Genomic DNA, 15,003 nt, shown 5'->3' on the forward strand with positions numbered 1-15,003 from the left:
GTTTAAGTAAGAGGTCAAAGGCCTCCAGTATTGAGCTTAACTGGGACTGTAATCAGGCATGATAGATGCTATCTCTGGTAGTTCATTCTACTAGATTATTGTCCAATTATCTTGAGGTGGTTATAACCTCTCTGTAGTCAGTGAGACTCCTTTGTAATGAGCAGTACGCTCTAGGTAGTGTGACTTCCTGCATGTGCAGGTCCCTTATTGTCACACATATTTTCTGCAGAAGTATCATTTGACTATGGGTAGGCTTTCCACCATAGTTTTTCCCTTTACCGGGTTTTCCACGTACAATTAATGGTGTTATGTGGTACGGTTGCATTGTGTTAATTATCTATTTCATTCTTAAGTTCTATTGCTTACCGATATCTGTTTTTGTTATTCTTGTATTCAATATTTATGTGCTCTGGTTAAAGGTTATAAAGTGGTTTGATTAATATAATCCATTGACAATTGATTCACCCCCCCCACTCTTAGTTGTCCACCAGTTATCCTAACAATTGGTATCAGAGCTTTGGTCCTCTTTTTCAGAAGCTTAATCACTTGAGGTAGATCCTATGGCAGCTAATACTTCAAATCCACCGGCAACTATTTTCAGAAGAGAAATCTCTAAGCTTGATGGAACAAATTATGGGATATGGAAAATCCAAATGGAGACTCATCTTAGATTTGTTGGCAAGGATATTTGGGAGATCACTAAGAAAGGATATACACCTTATGATCTGACATCTGGCAATCCTTCTCTTGCAGACCTGGACAAGAATATTGAAAATGGTTGCAGAGCTAGAGAAGCCCTCTTGTGTGTACCTACTAATCAACAAATCATGGGATTGACTGATAAATCATTAGCAAAGGTTATGTGGGATAAATTGCAAACTCTGAATGAAGGTGATCTTACTATCAAAATTGCTAAACTTGATGGTTATCAGGTAAGGTATGAGAACTTGAAGATGGAAGATAATTAAAGAATCACTACATTTATGGAAAGAGTAAATGTGATTGTAATGGGAATTCAATGTAGTGGAGGATCTTTGAGTGAAGATGAAATAGTTTCCAAAGTCTTGAGAGCCCTTCCATAAGCTTAGAAGATGAAGGTGACTATAATTAATGAATTGTGAAGAATGACAAACACTTCAGTTAACATAGACATCCTGATTAGGAAATTATCTTCTTTTGAGCTTGAAGAATTTGGACCCTCTAGAGCTACAAAATCTAAACCTGCTTTTCATGCATCATCATCTACCGACAAAAGTGATTGGAAATCCTTATATGAAAAAGAATTGGAAGATATGAGGAAAGAGGATGGAGAATTTGAGCAATTTGAAGCCTTATTTGCTAGAAGAGTACCTAAAGGACCAACAAGAAGTGAGTATGAAGGAAAATCACCTTTTAAATGTTTTGCATGTAATAAGATTGATCATTTTGCATCTAGATGTCTTGAAAGGAATGCAAGATTTGAAGAAAGAGTTAATAAATCATTTAATCCTAATCAGAACTAATATAGAATCAAGAAAAGTAAACAATGCTACATAGTGGATGAGGAAGGAGTAAGTGATGACTTTGAGGATGAACCGATAACAGACTCTGCTAGTGGATCTGGGAATGGAAAGGAATGGGTGTTCTATTCTTTAAAGGAAGATGAACTGGAACTGGCTATCAAGAATGAAGAAAAAGCACTGGCACCAAAAGTTGAAGACAAGGATGAATGGGTAATTGATAGTGGATGCTTGCATCATATGATTGGAGATAAAAGAAATTTTTGTCCCTGCAAGAATACAATGGCAGTCAATTCAGATTTGGAGATGACAAAGCATGTATGATCAAAGGTAGAGGTATTATTTCTCTGGATAGAAAGCATAATACTGATAACGTCTATTGTGTAGAAAGCTTAAAGAATAATATTTTAAGTTTTGGTCAATTGGTGGACAAGGGATTCCAACTTTAGTTTAAAGAGAAAATGCAAAATCATTAACAAAACTGGTTTGGAGATTGCAACCGATACTCAGAATAGAGGTAATATCTTTCACTTGAACACTAGTAATAAGATATGTTTGATTGCTCATATTGATTAGAGTTGGTTATGGTATAAGAGGTTGTGTCACGTTAATTTTGATTTTATTGTTAAGATTAGTTAAACAAAGGAAGTTAGAGATATACCTAAGATTATAAAGCCTCATAATCCAGTATGTAAGGAATGTCAATTGGGAAAACAAGTTAGAATTTCTTTTAAGAGCGTACATGATAAACATATGATGTGCTTGATTTGACTCACACTCACTTATGTGGTCCAACAAGGACCAGAAGCTTTCAAGGTGATAGGTATTTCATGCTAATAATTAATGATTATTCTAGAATGACGTGGGTGACTTTTCTAAGGGAGAAGTCTGAAGCCTTTGAGAAATTCAAGATCTTTAAAGAAAAGGTGGAAATTGTAGCGTCCTAAAATTGTGACACTTGCAATTTTGACTGCATTTGGGTCTTCACGATGGCGATGCAACACTGAACCTGAATGGAGACCCCGAAACTTGTTCATGACATCAAAAACTGCATTTTTCAGCACCCTGGCCTGATCCTCCTTGCACCCTGCTGTCCCTGGAGGTGGGACCATGGCGCCCAGCGCCCTGGTCCCCCAGGACCATGGCGCCTAGTGCCCTGGTCCCTGGCCCTATTTTGGGCCCGGTCTCTTTTGGGGCCTCGGGTCTTTATGTTTGCAATTTGGAAAATAATCTTTCCTGGTCGGCCTAAGGTCGGAAAAATCAGTCTATCAACCCTAATTGGCAAGTATATAAACTACATTTCCTCTCCCATTTTGAGGAGGAAGGACATATGTGTACAAGATGCGGAAATGATATTCAAACATTCAAGCATTCAAGCATTCAAGCATTCCTTCAAGCAATTGATCATTCTAAGTCTCCATTCAAGGCTAAGTGTTGCATTCAAGACAAGGATTCAACCATTGAAGAGGAGATCACATACAACATACAACATACAACAACATTTACACCTTCGCATGTAAGAATACAAACATTCTTACAACAAAGTACTAGTACTTGTTTTACATTACAATCATTTACATTTACAACATTTCTCATTTCTTGGTTAATTCCAAAACCGGGGTTTGACCTAAGGGCAAACCCCTAAGCCCTAACCCCCCAATCATCTTCACTTTTCTGTGTGTAGGTTGCAGGTACGCGGCTGTAATTAAAGATCTGGAATCCTTGTGCAGAGACGAACAGATCCCCCTTCGTTTCGCAGATTTTTCGGAGGACCGTGTGCACACCGGGCGCCATCCTCCCATCAACTTTTGCTCAAATTTGCAGGACAGCGCCGTCTCGACATTTTACTACTAATTCCAGGTCCGCAGCTTCATCCTATATCCCTATCTCTATTTATAAGTGAATCTTTCTCACTTTTCATGCATTCCTAGCTTAATCCTTCTATCTACATTCTTTACAAAAGAGGGTAGCCTTGCTGTCTTAACCCTTGAAACTCATTTAGAATCCAATCTTGCATTGTGTGGGATTGGATCTTGTGGGTTTCAACCCCTCTTTTGAATGTAAAGTCTCCCCTAAGTGAAAACCGTCAACCCTAGTGACCTCCTTCCCCTCTCTTCGGAGTGGTGGGGGGAACACGTGGGGTTCGCTCGTGATTTTCCGCTTTACATTTTGGTGAACCCGACGTGAACATCCTTTCTGATTATTCATGGTTAGATCTGAAAATTGGATGTCTTGATTATATTTCCATGTTTGATCTTTTGCAAATTTTAGAGGTTAATTGCATGAAAACCCTAAATTTTCTTTTTAGTAATTAAGCTTGTGAAATATCTAATTGTTAATGCTTGTTTCAGATCTACCCTTCTATTGCAAATTATCAATTCATATTTGTGCTTTAATTCTAAAAATTAAGTGGTTAAGTGTCAAAACCCTAATTTTTAAAACCCTCTTGATTCAACCTTTGACTGACAATTTCACTAATCAAAACATCTCCAAATCAGCTGTAACTTTGGATTCCGCAACAAAATCATAATATCTTTCATCCCTGAAAATTTGGAAAAAAGTTGCGAGGACCATGTGCACCCCGAGCGCCATCGTCCCCAACATTTTTTTTTGAAATTTCAGGAGCTAGATCTTACTATATTTTTCTGCTAAAATCCAGAATTTTGGTTGATTTTATCAATTACAACACTTTCAAAATTAAAGTCAAAGTTGGTCTTGTGATTGCTTGGATTAAGGCTCCTAATCATTCAAAAATTGTTGAAATTGAAATTTTGCGGCAAAATTGTGTTCTTACTGTCCTAAATCTGAAAAGTGTGTTGGCATTCATTCGAAATTTCAGTGCTTTATTCAATTTTTTGCAATTTGTGACTTTTGAAATTAAGTGTTTAATTACACCAACTTTGATTTTCGCTTTCAAAATCAAAGTTTGTGTGAAATTGAGTCAACCTTTAAAAATCAAAACTTGCATTGCTTTTGGTATTCCCTCTAAAATCATAAAATTCAAAATTTCAGTTTCCCTCTCTTTTTCAAAATTCAAATTTTGCATTTTCCAACAATCTGGGTAGGGTTCAATTTTGAGATTGCAACTTTAATTTGGCCTATCTACAGATCATAAAATCACTCAATTTTTTCAGGTTAGCTTTAAAATCATCATAACTTTCATCCCTGCAAATTTCGAAAAAACTTGCGAGGACCGTGTGCACTCCGAGCGCCACGGTCCCTGACATTTTTTTCAAAATTTCAGGAGATTGTAGTGATTGCATTTAATAGCTTAAATCTAGGAGATTGGCTGATTTTATTGAAATTTGCTACCTCTAAAATTCAAAATCTTCTCTCTCTTTAGTGCATGAGTTTTACAACCATAAGCCCTACTTACACTATTCTCGTTAGACGAAGCCTTCGAATTAAGTCTTTCCAAGGTTTAATTACTGAGGAGATGGAACCTAATTTGAATAGCCTTTTTAACGAAGACACGGGTAATTCCTCTAATCCTCTTAATGATGAAGAAGCTCTCCATGAGGTTTCTGTAGAATAACTTTCGAAATTGGATAACCAATTTGACGATTTTCGACAATGGATGTCTCAAGAGTATCCCGATAGTCAAGCTCTTTCATTAATTGAGGGTCTAAAACGTATGGTTCAAAGTGATAAGAATGGAATTGATATTTTGCATGGTATTGCACACATTGTGCTTTCGAATGTGATGCCTATGAAGAGTTGTGTCGAAACTTTAGGTTATACACAACCTCCCACTCAAGTTAATCATTCTATTCCTTTGACAACTTCTATTGCTAGCATACCTACCTTTACATCAAACATAATGACTACTTCTATACAAGACATTCCTCCTATGATCACCAGTCATGGGGGCAATCCTTCCTCTTCAATTAACCCTCTTCCTTCATTTAATCCGACTTCTTCATTCATTCCTTCAATGAGTGTTCCTATTACATCTCCACAAATGAACCTGACGCAAGGGGGCAATTCATTTAACCATTCCATTCCTCCTTGTAGTGTTCCTCCTTTCCAATCATCTCCTATGAATAACTATCATAGTGTCCCGCCACCTTACTCTCTACCTTCTTTCAATAACATAACACCTCCATCTCAATCTAACACATCTAATATGAATTCTTCGACTGAAGTGACCATTAATAATCTTGCACAAACTGTCTCTTCTTTACAGCAACAAATTGCCTCTATGAATCAATCTAAGTTTAGTGTGCCCACATTTGATGTTGCGAGCCCACTTTCTCTTGACATTGTTCGAGCTATCCCTCCTAAACATGTTGAAATCCTGCATTTGGAGCTTTATAATGGTAAAGGTGATCCTCTAACACATGTTAAGACTTTCCAAACAATATGTACCGATTTTGCTTATGACCAAAGGTTGCTTGCAAAACTTTTTACTAGAACATTAAGAGACAAAGCCCTACAATGGTATTGCTCGTTGCCTTCCTATTCTATTACTTCTTTCGAACAACTTGCAAATTCTTTTATTCAACAATTTCAAAACAATATAAGTCCTAAAGTTACTTTGATTGATTTAATGCATTGTAAACAAGGTGTTAAAGAAAAAGTGACTGATTTCATTGGTCGATGTAAGCATTTGTATGCTCAAATTTCTTTTCCAGTGCCTGACAGTGATATTCAAAGAATCTTTATTTCTAATTTACAAAAAGATATTTGAGATAAACTTCTGTTTTCTGAGTTTACTTCTTTCCAACAATTGTGTGCAACTCTTCACAATTATCAACTGACTGTGAGTCAAATGGAACAATCACATCCTATGGCTCCGAGTGATAAGGGTGATAGTAGTCAACAACCATTTGGGAAGTTTAAACCGAACAGAGAGTCCGTTAAATTCAATGAAAACATCATCAACAACAATGTGAATGCAGCATCAGGTGTGCCTCCTATTTCTAAGTTTTTCAAGAAAGAAAGAAAGTTTACTCCTTTGAATGAATCATTGCATAGTATTATGAATAAGTTATTGGAACAAAATGTGCTTACTCTTCCTCCTATAAGGCAAATCGATCCTGCAAAGATTAATTCACCCTATTTTGATAACAAATCTTTTTGTCAATTTCATCGTCAACCTGGGCATGATACTGAAAAATGTTTTGCTTTAAAGGGTAAAATTCAAGATTTGATTGATAATAATACTATCTTTGTTTCTAGAGTGAATGATAAAGGAAATACATCTGTAGCTCCTCCTAACCAAAATCTTAAGATTTTTACTGATCCATTACCTTCTCATACCTCTAATGCGATTGAGACTAATGATTCCTCTTTCTCATCTGATGGTCTTGTGTCTATGACTCCGAATGTGATTAACCTTGTAGAGCAGAAAGAAAACCTTAAAGAACCTCCCATCACATTTGATTCTAATGAAACTATCAGGGCACCTGATGGTCCTTTATACATAGTTGCAAAAGTCAAGAATACACCTTGTCGTGGAGTGCTTATTGATCCTTTGTGCATGGTTAATGTTATTACTGAAGAATTTATTTTTACTTTGCAATTGAATCAGGTGATCTATGACAAAACAGATGTGGTTGTGAAATTATATGATGCATTTTCTTCTCCTGTAATTGGTTCTATTACATTACCTATTGAGGTCCATAACAAATCCCTTGATGTGAACTTTGCTATTATTCCATCGTCCGAACAATTTCGTGTGAAGCTTGGCTATCCTTGGCTATCTTCCATGAAAGCTATTGCTTCTCCTATTCATAAGTGTTTGAAATTTCCCCATAATGGGGAAGTTGTTACTGTCAATCATAGTCTCTTTAAACTAGCTGAAAGAACTTCTAGCGTTCCTATTGGTTATTTTTGGCCTAAACAATTCTTATCTCTTATTCCGCGAGTGATCATATTTTCAAATCTTATCAAAAGTGGAAAACAGATATGATACTATCTCTAAGTGAACCTAGAACACCCAAACTTGATATTCCTATCATTCTTGAGAAGGAAGTTCTTCCTTTGAAAGATAAAACTAATGTCTTTCCTCAAGAAGATTCCCAACCCATTCCTATGGATGTGACTATGTCTATGTCTAATAAACTTTCTAAAAGTAGGCCTATACCTCCTCGTCATGATGGACTTGGTCTCCTTCCTAAACCAAATATTCTTCCTCTATATGGAGCAGTTCCTCCTCCTTCTTTTTATAGAGAGAATAGACCTTCTTCTTCTCCTATTATCCAGCCTAAGAGACCACAACCCAAACACCCAAGTGATAAGGATGAGAACATTCCTCCTCCTCAATCTTCTCAACTTCCTACTAACACTAGACGAAATCGTTCTGCACGTGAACATCGACGAAAGTGTCGTCTTAGAGCTCAGACAGCTGTTTCTCAAACTTTACAATCCCCCAAAACACCTTCAACAAGCATTATTCCATTTTCTCCAAAATCTACTAAACATAAGATGCATGATGGTCTTGATCCTGTGCGAGTTAAAGATCCTATTTTTATAAATCTTGATGATGATATAGATGAAAATGTTATTCATGATGAAAATGTTACTTCTCTTGCTTCTGATAGTGAATATGAATTTGTTGATATTGATAACCATTTATCTAATGAATTTTCTAAAGCACTTATCCTAGCTCCTAGACAAGAACAATGTGGCTTGGAGCATGAACATAGCCCTTGTTTGGATCTTGTGATAGCTCCATCTGCTGTGTTTAATGTTCCTCCTCTAGCATGTTCCCTGCCTTCCCGAAACATTGATCAGCAAGATCGGGGGGTAGATGACGTGCTAGACTAGTTTCATTAGCATAGCAGACTCTCTCCTCCTCTCTTTTGTTACTTCTTCTATGTGTTATTCTCATTCTTCTATTCGTTGTCCTTAGTGTTGTCTACTTGAGGATGATGCAAAGCATTGAGATCTTTTTTGGTCTCTCTCATGTTGACTCAAAAGACACATGTGTTCCCTTCTTCTAGGTGACCTTCCTTGATTGGGGAATGAAGAACAATTATGCATACATACATATGATATACATGAATTATCATACAACATCCTGACCCCGAGGAGAGTGAAGTCACCTCGTGCTTTGTGTTTTGTGTCTATTATCCTTGGGTTTATCTCACACTTGGGGGCTAAATCTTTGTGATAACGTTCTCCCTTCCCTTCTCATTTCTTATGTGTATCACTACCTTAAAGAAATCACCCTCGTTGAGGTGTGTGCGATCGCTTTAATGTAGGGGGGCATACACCTCGTCTATCCCTTCAGGATACTTGAAAATTTCTTGGTGAACTTAGCTTTGCCTTGAAAATTTTTGGTATTTTTCTTGCATGACTCATAGTGAGGGAACCTTACTACTGACAGTCATGGTTCTCCCTCGTGATCTTCCCTTTTACTTTGTCAATCGAAGTCGTAAGATCCTTAGTCCACTGGGGGCTTGGTGTATCTTGCCTCCTTGACGTGGTGAAATTCTTTCAATGTTGTTTCCTTGTACTTTACCGGAAGTATGAGCGTACGCTTATACTCCCACTAAAGTGGGGGCTAAATGTAGCATCCTAAAATTGTGACACTTTCAATTTTGACTGCATTTGGGTCTTCACGATGGCGACGCAACACTGAACTTGAATGGAGACCCCGAAACTTGTTCATGACATCAAAAACTGCATTTTTTAGCACCCTGGCCTGATCCTCCTTGCACCTTGCTGTCCCTGGAGGTGGGACCATGGCGCCCAGCGCCCTGGTCCCCCAGGACCATGGCGCCCAGTGCCCTAGTCCCTGGCCCTATTTTGGGCCCGGTCTCTTTTGGGGCCTCGGGTCTTTATGTTTGCAATTTGGAAAATAATCTTTCCTGGTCGGCCTAAGGTCGGAAAAATCAGTCTATCAACCCTAATTGGCAAGTATATAAACTAAATTTCCTCTCCCATTTTGAGGAGGAAGGACATATGTGTACAAGACGCGGAAACGATATTCAAACATTCAAGCATTCAAGCATTCAAGCATTCCTTCAAGCAATTGATCATTCTAAGTCTCCATTCAAGGCTAAGTGTTGCATTCAAGACAAGGATTCGACCATTGAAGAGGAGATCACATACAACATACAACATACAACATACAACAACATCTACACCTTCGCATGTAAGAATACAAACATTCTTACAACAAGGTACTAGTACTTGTTTTACATTACAATCATTTACATTTACAATATTTCTCATTTCTTGGTTAATTCCAAAACTGGGGTTTGACCTAAGGGCAAACCCCTAATCCCTAACCCCCCAATCATCTTTTCTTTTCTGTGTGTAGGTTGCAGGTACGCGACTGTAATTGAAGATTTGGAATCCTTGTGCAGAGACGAACAGATCCCCCTTCGTTTCGCAGATTTTTCGGAGGACGGTGTACACGCCGAGCACCATCGTCCCGTCAACTTTTGCTCAAATTTGCAGGACAACACCGTCTCAACATTTTACTACTAATTCTAGGTCCGCAGCTTCATCCTATATCCCTATCTCTGTTTATAAGTGAATCTTTCTCACTTTTCATGCATTCCTAGCTTAATCCTTCTATCTACATTCTTTACAAAAGAGGGTAGCCTTGCTGTCTTAACCCTTGAAACTCATTTAGAATCCAATCTTGCATTGTGTGGGATTGGATCTTGTGGGTTTCAACCCCTCTTTTGAATGTAAAGTCTCCCCTAAGTGAAAACCGTCAACCCTAGTGACCTCCTTCCCCTCTCTTCGGAGTGGTGGGGGGAACACTTGGGGTTCGCTCGCGATTTTCTGCTTTATAGAAACATAAACTCAATTGAAAATCAAATGTCTTAGATTAGATGAAGGAGATAAGTTCACTTCTTATGAATTTAATAGCTATTGTGAGACAAATGGAATTAGGAGACAACTATCTACACTTCAGACTCCTCAGCACAATGGAGTAGTGGAAAGGAAAAATAAAACCATTTTGGATGCAACAAGAACCATGATGATGGAAGTTAAATTGCCTCACATCTAATGGAGAGAAGTAGTGAGTACAACAGTCTACCCTTTCAGCAGAGTTCACATCAAAGGTAAAACCGGTACGACCCCTTATGAATTATGGTTTGGACATACACGACTGTTAAATATTTTAGAATTTTTGGAAGTAAATGTTATATCAAAAGGGATGATTCAATTAGGAAGTTTGATCCTAGATGTGATGAAGGGATATTTCTTGGATATTCAATTCAAAGAAAAGCATATAGATTTTATAACAAAATATTGCAGAAAATTGTGGAGAGCGCTAATGTGAAAGTGGATGAGAAATACAAAAATCAATCTATATCATTCCGAAGATCAAATCATTGGAGATAGGAACAAGGGAGTTATGACAAGAAGAAGACTGGCAAATGAAGAGGTATGTCTTATTTCTCAAATTGAATCGACATCTGTTATTGAAGCTTGTAAAGATAAACATTGGTTAAAGGCCATGGAAGATGAATAAGATCAGATAGAGAAGAATAACACTTGGACTTTAGTTCCTCGACCTAAAAATAAGAATGTTATTGGAACTAAATGGGTTTTTAGGAATAAATTAAATGAGGATGGTCAAGTTGTAAGAAACAAGGCTAGACTGGTTTGCAAAGGATATTCTCAAATGGAAGGAATCTATTATGGTGAGACATTTGCACCTATAGCTAGAATTGAAGCCGTTAGACTATTTCTTGCCTATGCAACATATAAGAACTATAAGGTCTATCAAATGGATGTTAAATGTGAATTTTTGAATGGTGAACTTGATGAAGAGGTATACATTGAGAAACCTGGTGGATTTTGACTGATAGATGTTAAAAATATGGTTTGCAGGTTTAGGAAAGCTTTATATGGATTGAAACAAGCTCCTAGAGCTTGGTATGCAAGGTTGGATAAATATCTTTTGAAGCTTGGTTTTACTAAAGGCAATGCTAACAATAATTTATATTAAAAGACCGTTGATGGTGATATTTTGATTATTGAAGTATTTGTTGATGATATCATTTTTGGAGGTGAAGATAAATTGTGCATGGAATTCTCTAATAATATGAAGAATAAATTTTAAATGTCAATGATTGGTGAGATGAGATTTTTCTTAGGTTTGTAGATTACTCAACCTGACAAAGACATCCTTATCTATCAAAATGAGTATCTAAGAGAATTGTTGAAAAAGTTTGGTATGGATAATTCCAAATTCGTAAGTACTCCTATGGTGACAAGTGAAAAATTATCTATCAAAGACACATTTGCATCGGTAAATCCGGCAAGGTATAAGTCTATGATTGGTGGCTTATTGTATCTAACTCAGACTAGACTAGATATTATGAATGCAGTAAGTATTGTTTCAAGATATCAAAGTAATCCTAAATAAAATCATGAATGTGCAGTAAAGGGGATATTCTGGTATTTGCAAGGAACAACAGCATATGGCTTATGGTATTCTAGAGATGATAACTTCACTTTATGTGCATATACAAATTCAAATTGGGTAGGAGATACTGATGACATGAAGAGCACTTCTGGTAGAGATTTCTTTCTTGGAAAGAAATTGGTTTCATGGATCAGCAAAAAATAGTCATGCATTTCTTTATCTACTGCAGAAGTTGAATATGTTGCAGGAGCAACTAATTGCACTCAAGTCTTGTGGATGAAGCAAATGTTGGAGGATATCAAGGTAAATTATAGTGAGCTGGTAGTTATCTATTGTGATAACTCTGCAACTATTGACATGTCTAAGAATCCGGTATTTCACTCTAAGACTAAGCACATATCAATAAAATATAAATTTCTGAAGGACAAGGTGGAAGAAAAGGAAGTCAAATTGGTTTATGTGAACACTAAAGAGAAGATTGCAGATATATTCACTAAACCTCTGTCTAAGGAATCATTTGAGTATTTGAAAGATAGGTTAGGGGTATCTACCCCTCCGACAAAAACTTAATTGATAGAGTAGACCATCAGTCTGGTATGCATCATCAACTTTATCCTTTGCTCGGGGTTGATGTAGTAGTGTTACTACTCAGGGGGAGTAGTCAGCTTTGAGATTCACATAATTTTGATATCTATGTCATATATTTGGCATTGAAGTCAAAGGGGGAGATTTATATGTGAAAAACAATGTTTATGGGATTCAGATCAGTTTTTGATTGGAATGCACTCCTCAGGGGGAGTTGCTAGGATTTTTCATTTTTTTATTGTTATATCTTCTATGAGAAATGTTTGGCACTTCTTGGCACTTAGATGTTTTCTTTTTCACATCTATTGTAGTACCCCTCCTCATTTGAACTTATTAGACTCATATTTTATTATTGTTTACTTTTAGTGGATACATTACTATGATGTGTTAATCAGACTTATATGACATTATTTCATGCTTTGTCTGGATATGAGATGCATAATTTATTTACAGTATTTCAGTACTTGTGATTTATGGCATTTTATGGATTATTGCTATGTACTGACACTTTACTTTATCTATGCAATGTGTAATTATATGTTGTGTGTCTATGAGTGTATTGGATGCAAGGGGACAATTTTCCTTCACTCACTTCGGTGAGACAGGGAATGTCGCGATTCTCCTTCATCGGTGTGCATGCTGTGTTTTCTATATTGTATATATGCATGTGTGGTTCGGTGATGCATGATATTGTAGGTACAAGTACCAAGTAGGTACAGGGTATCGTCTCCACCTGGCTTCACAGGTCTAAGTGTACCTTATATTTATCTGATGGAAGTGGAGGAGGTAGTAGTTGACCCTATTTTACCCAGTTACACTCTTGTGAGTGTCGTCAGTTGGTCGTCCTGTTAGTTTGTTCGGCCTTTGTATTGTTTCGTTTGACTTTTTCTGAGTCTTTGTTTGGGGTTTGCTCAGTTTGTGTGTTTAGTGGATTTAATTAATTAATTAAATTTATGGAGTTATCTCATAGTTGGTATTTTTGAAATTATGTATTTTATGCATTGAGATTATAAATTTAATTAATTAAAAGAAGTTATTAAATTAAGTTGCAAGCTGCATGATATTAGAAATAGATTTTATTTAAATTTTAGTGAAAAATAAATTAGATTAATTTCATTTATTGTTTCCTATAATTTTAAATAAATAAATGAATAAAAAAATAAATTAGAATTAAAGTATTGCTTTATTTTCTTTGTTTAGAAAATTAATTATTTAGCATGAGAAAAGAAAAAAAACAAAAAATAAAGGATTATGATTTTTGCATGTTCATTTAATTATCTTATTAGTGGGAATTAAAAAAAAAGAAGAGAAAATAAAATTCTTTTCTATTACTAAAATTAAATATTAGGTTTTTGGGAAGAATATGTGCAACCTAAAATTTTAGGTTAAAAATAATAAATCTTTTTCTTTTTGGGGGTGAGAAGAAGGAGGTAGAGATTTTGGGAAGAAAATTATATGGGAAGCAATATTTTGTTGAAGAAGAAATTATCAGAGGATTGATGGAAGAGGGATTGGCTTGGAAAATCGGTACAGGACCGGGTTCTTACACGTGAATCTTCCAAGAAAGCTATACCAAGTTGAGTGGCTTCTTCTGGTTATTTTTTTTAAAGAAAATATTTATATTTCTTCCCTCTTTCTGAATGATGTGTGTGTTAAAATATTTGTCAAATCCAAAATCCTTTCTGATTATTTATTGTTCTTGGTTAAAGTTCATTCCTGAAATTAGTTTCTAGTTTATGGAAAGAAGTTATTTCCTGGGTGTTTGTAGATTAAAATTTTGAGAAAATTGGGAAAAGTTAACATGGCAAATTTTGCCAAGATTTTTATTGTGCATGAAAATTGCAAGATTTGGGAGAAATGGGATTTACTAGAGAAAATATTCCCTCTTGTTTGATTTTTGTTTTGATATTTGGCTATGGTAGTCCTTTTTAATATTTGTGTATCTTTGTGTAATTATTTAGTTACTATGGTAATACATTTAATTTCAATTAAATTTATCGGGTTTATTTGTAAATTGATCATGAACATATAATTAGGGGGTTAATTTTTATGTGTTTTTATTTAACCTTATTGGAAAAATGAGAACATTGATTTTCTTGTATTAATATAGTTGTATTTTCTTATTTTCTGGAAAATCTTTAATTGCAAGTATTTTATGCTTTTGGTTGTTTAAAGAAAAGATTGTCTGTATTAGGATCTTGTGTAAATGGTAATTGTAGTCAAGCTTAATTTTCGTTACAATTCTAGTTGAGTTGTCATTATGTCATATGTTGATATATCCCCTTGGTCAGGTGTTGTTGTATAACCCTGTTGATGTGAGCCATTGTGTGTTTTGTTCCAAATGGTCAATCCTGGGTTAGTGATTGTGTATCATTCACTCGTGGTTTGTCAGGATTAGATATGGCTGTCTGTTTTTCCATAGAGTTCTCGTAGAGAGACCTTTCCTGTTAGTGTCCTATGAGAGAGAGTGGCTTTCGAGCGGGGGCCACACCCGAAGTGGATGGCAGGATAACCCTTCGAAAGTCAGTTAAGAAGTGATAACCTAACAATTGATTAGGGGGTGGGTAGATTAAATAT

This window comes from Cryptomeria japonica, chromosome 4 (genome assembly GCF_030272615.1).
Source record: "Cryptomeria japonica chromosome 4, Sugi_1.0, whole genome shotgun sequence".
Taxonomy (NCBI): Eukaryota; Viridiplantae; Streptophyta; class Pinopsida; order Cupressales; family Cupressaceae; genus Cryptomeria; species Cryptomeria japonica.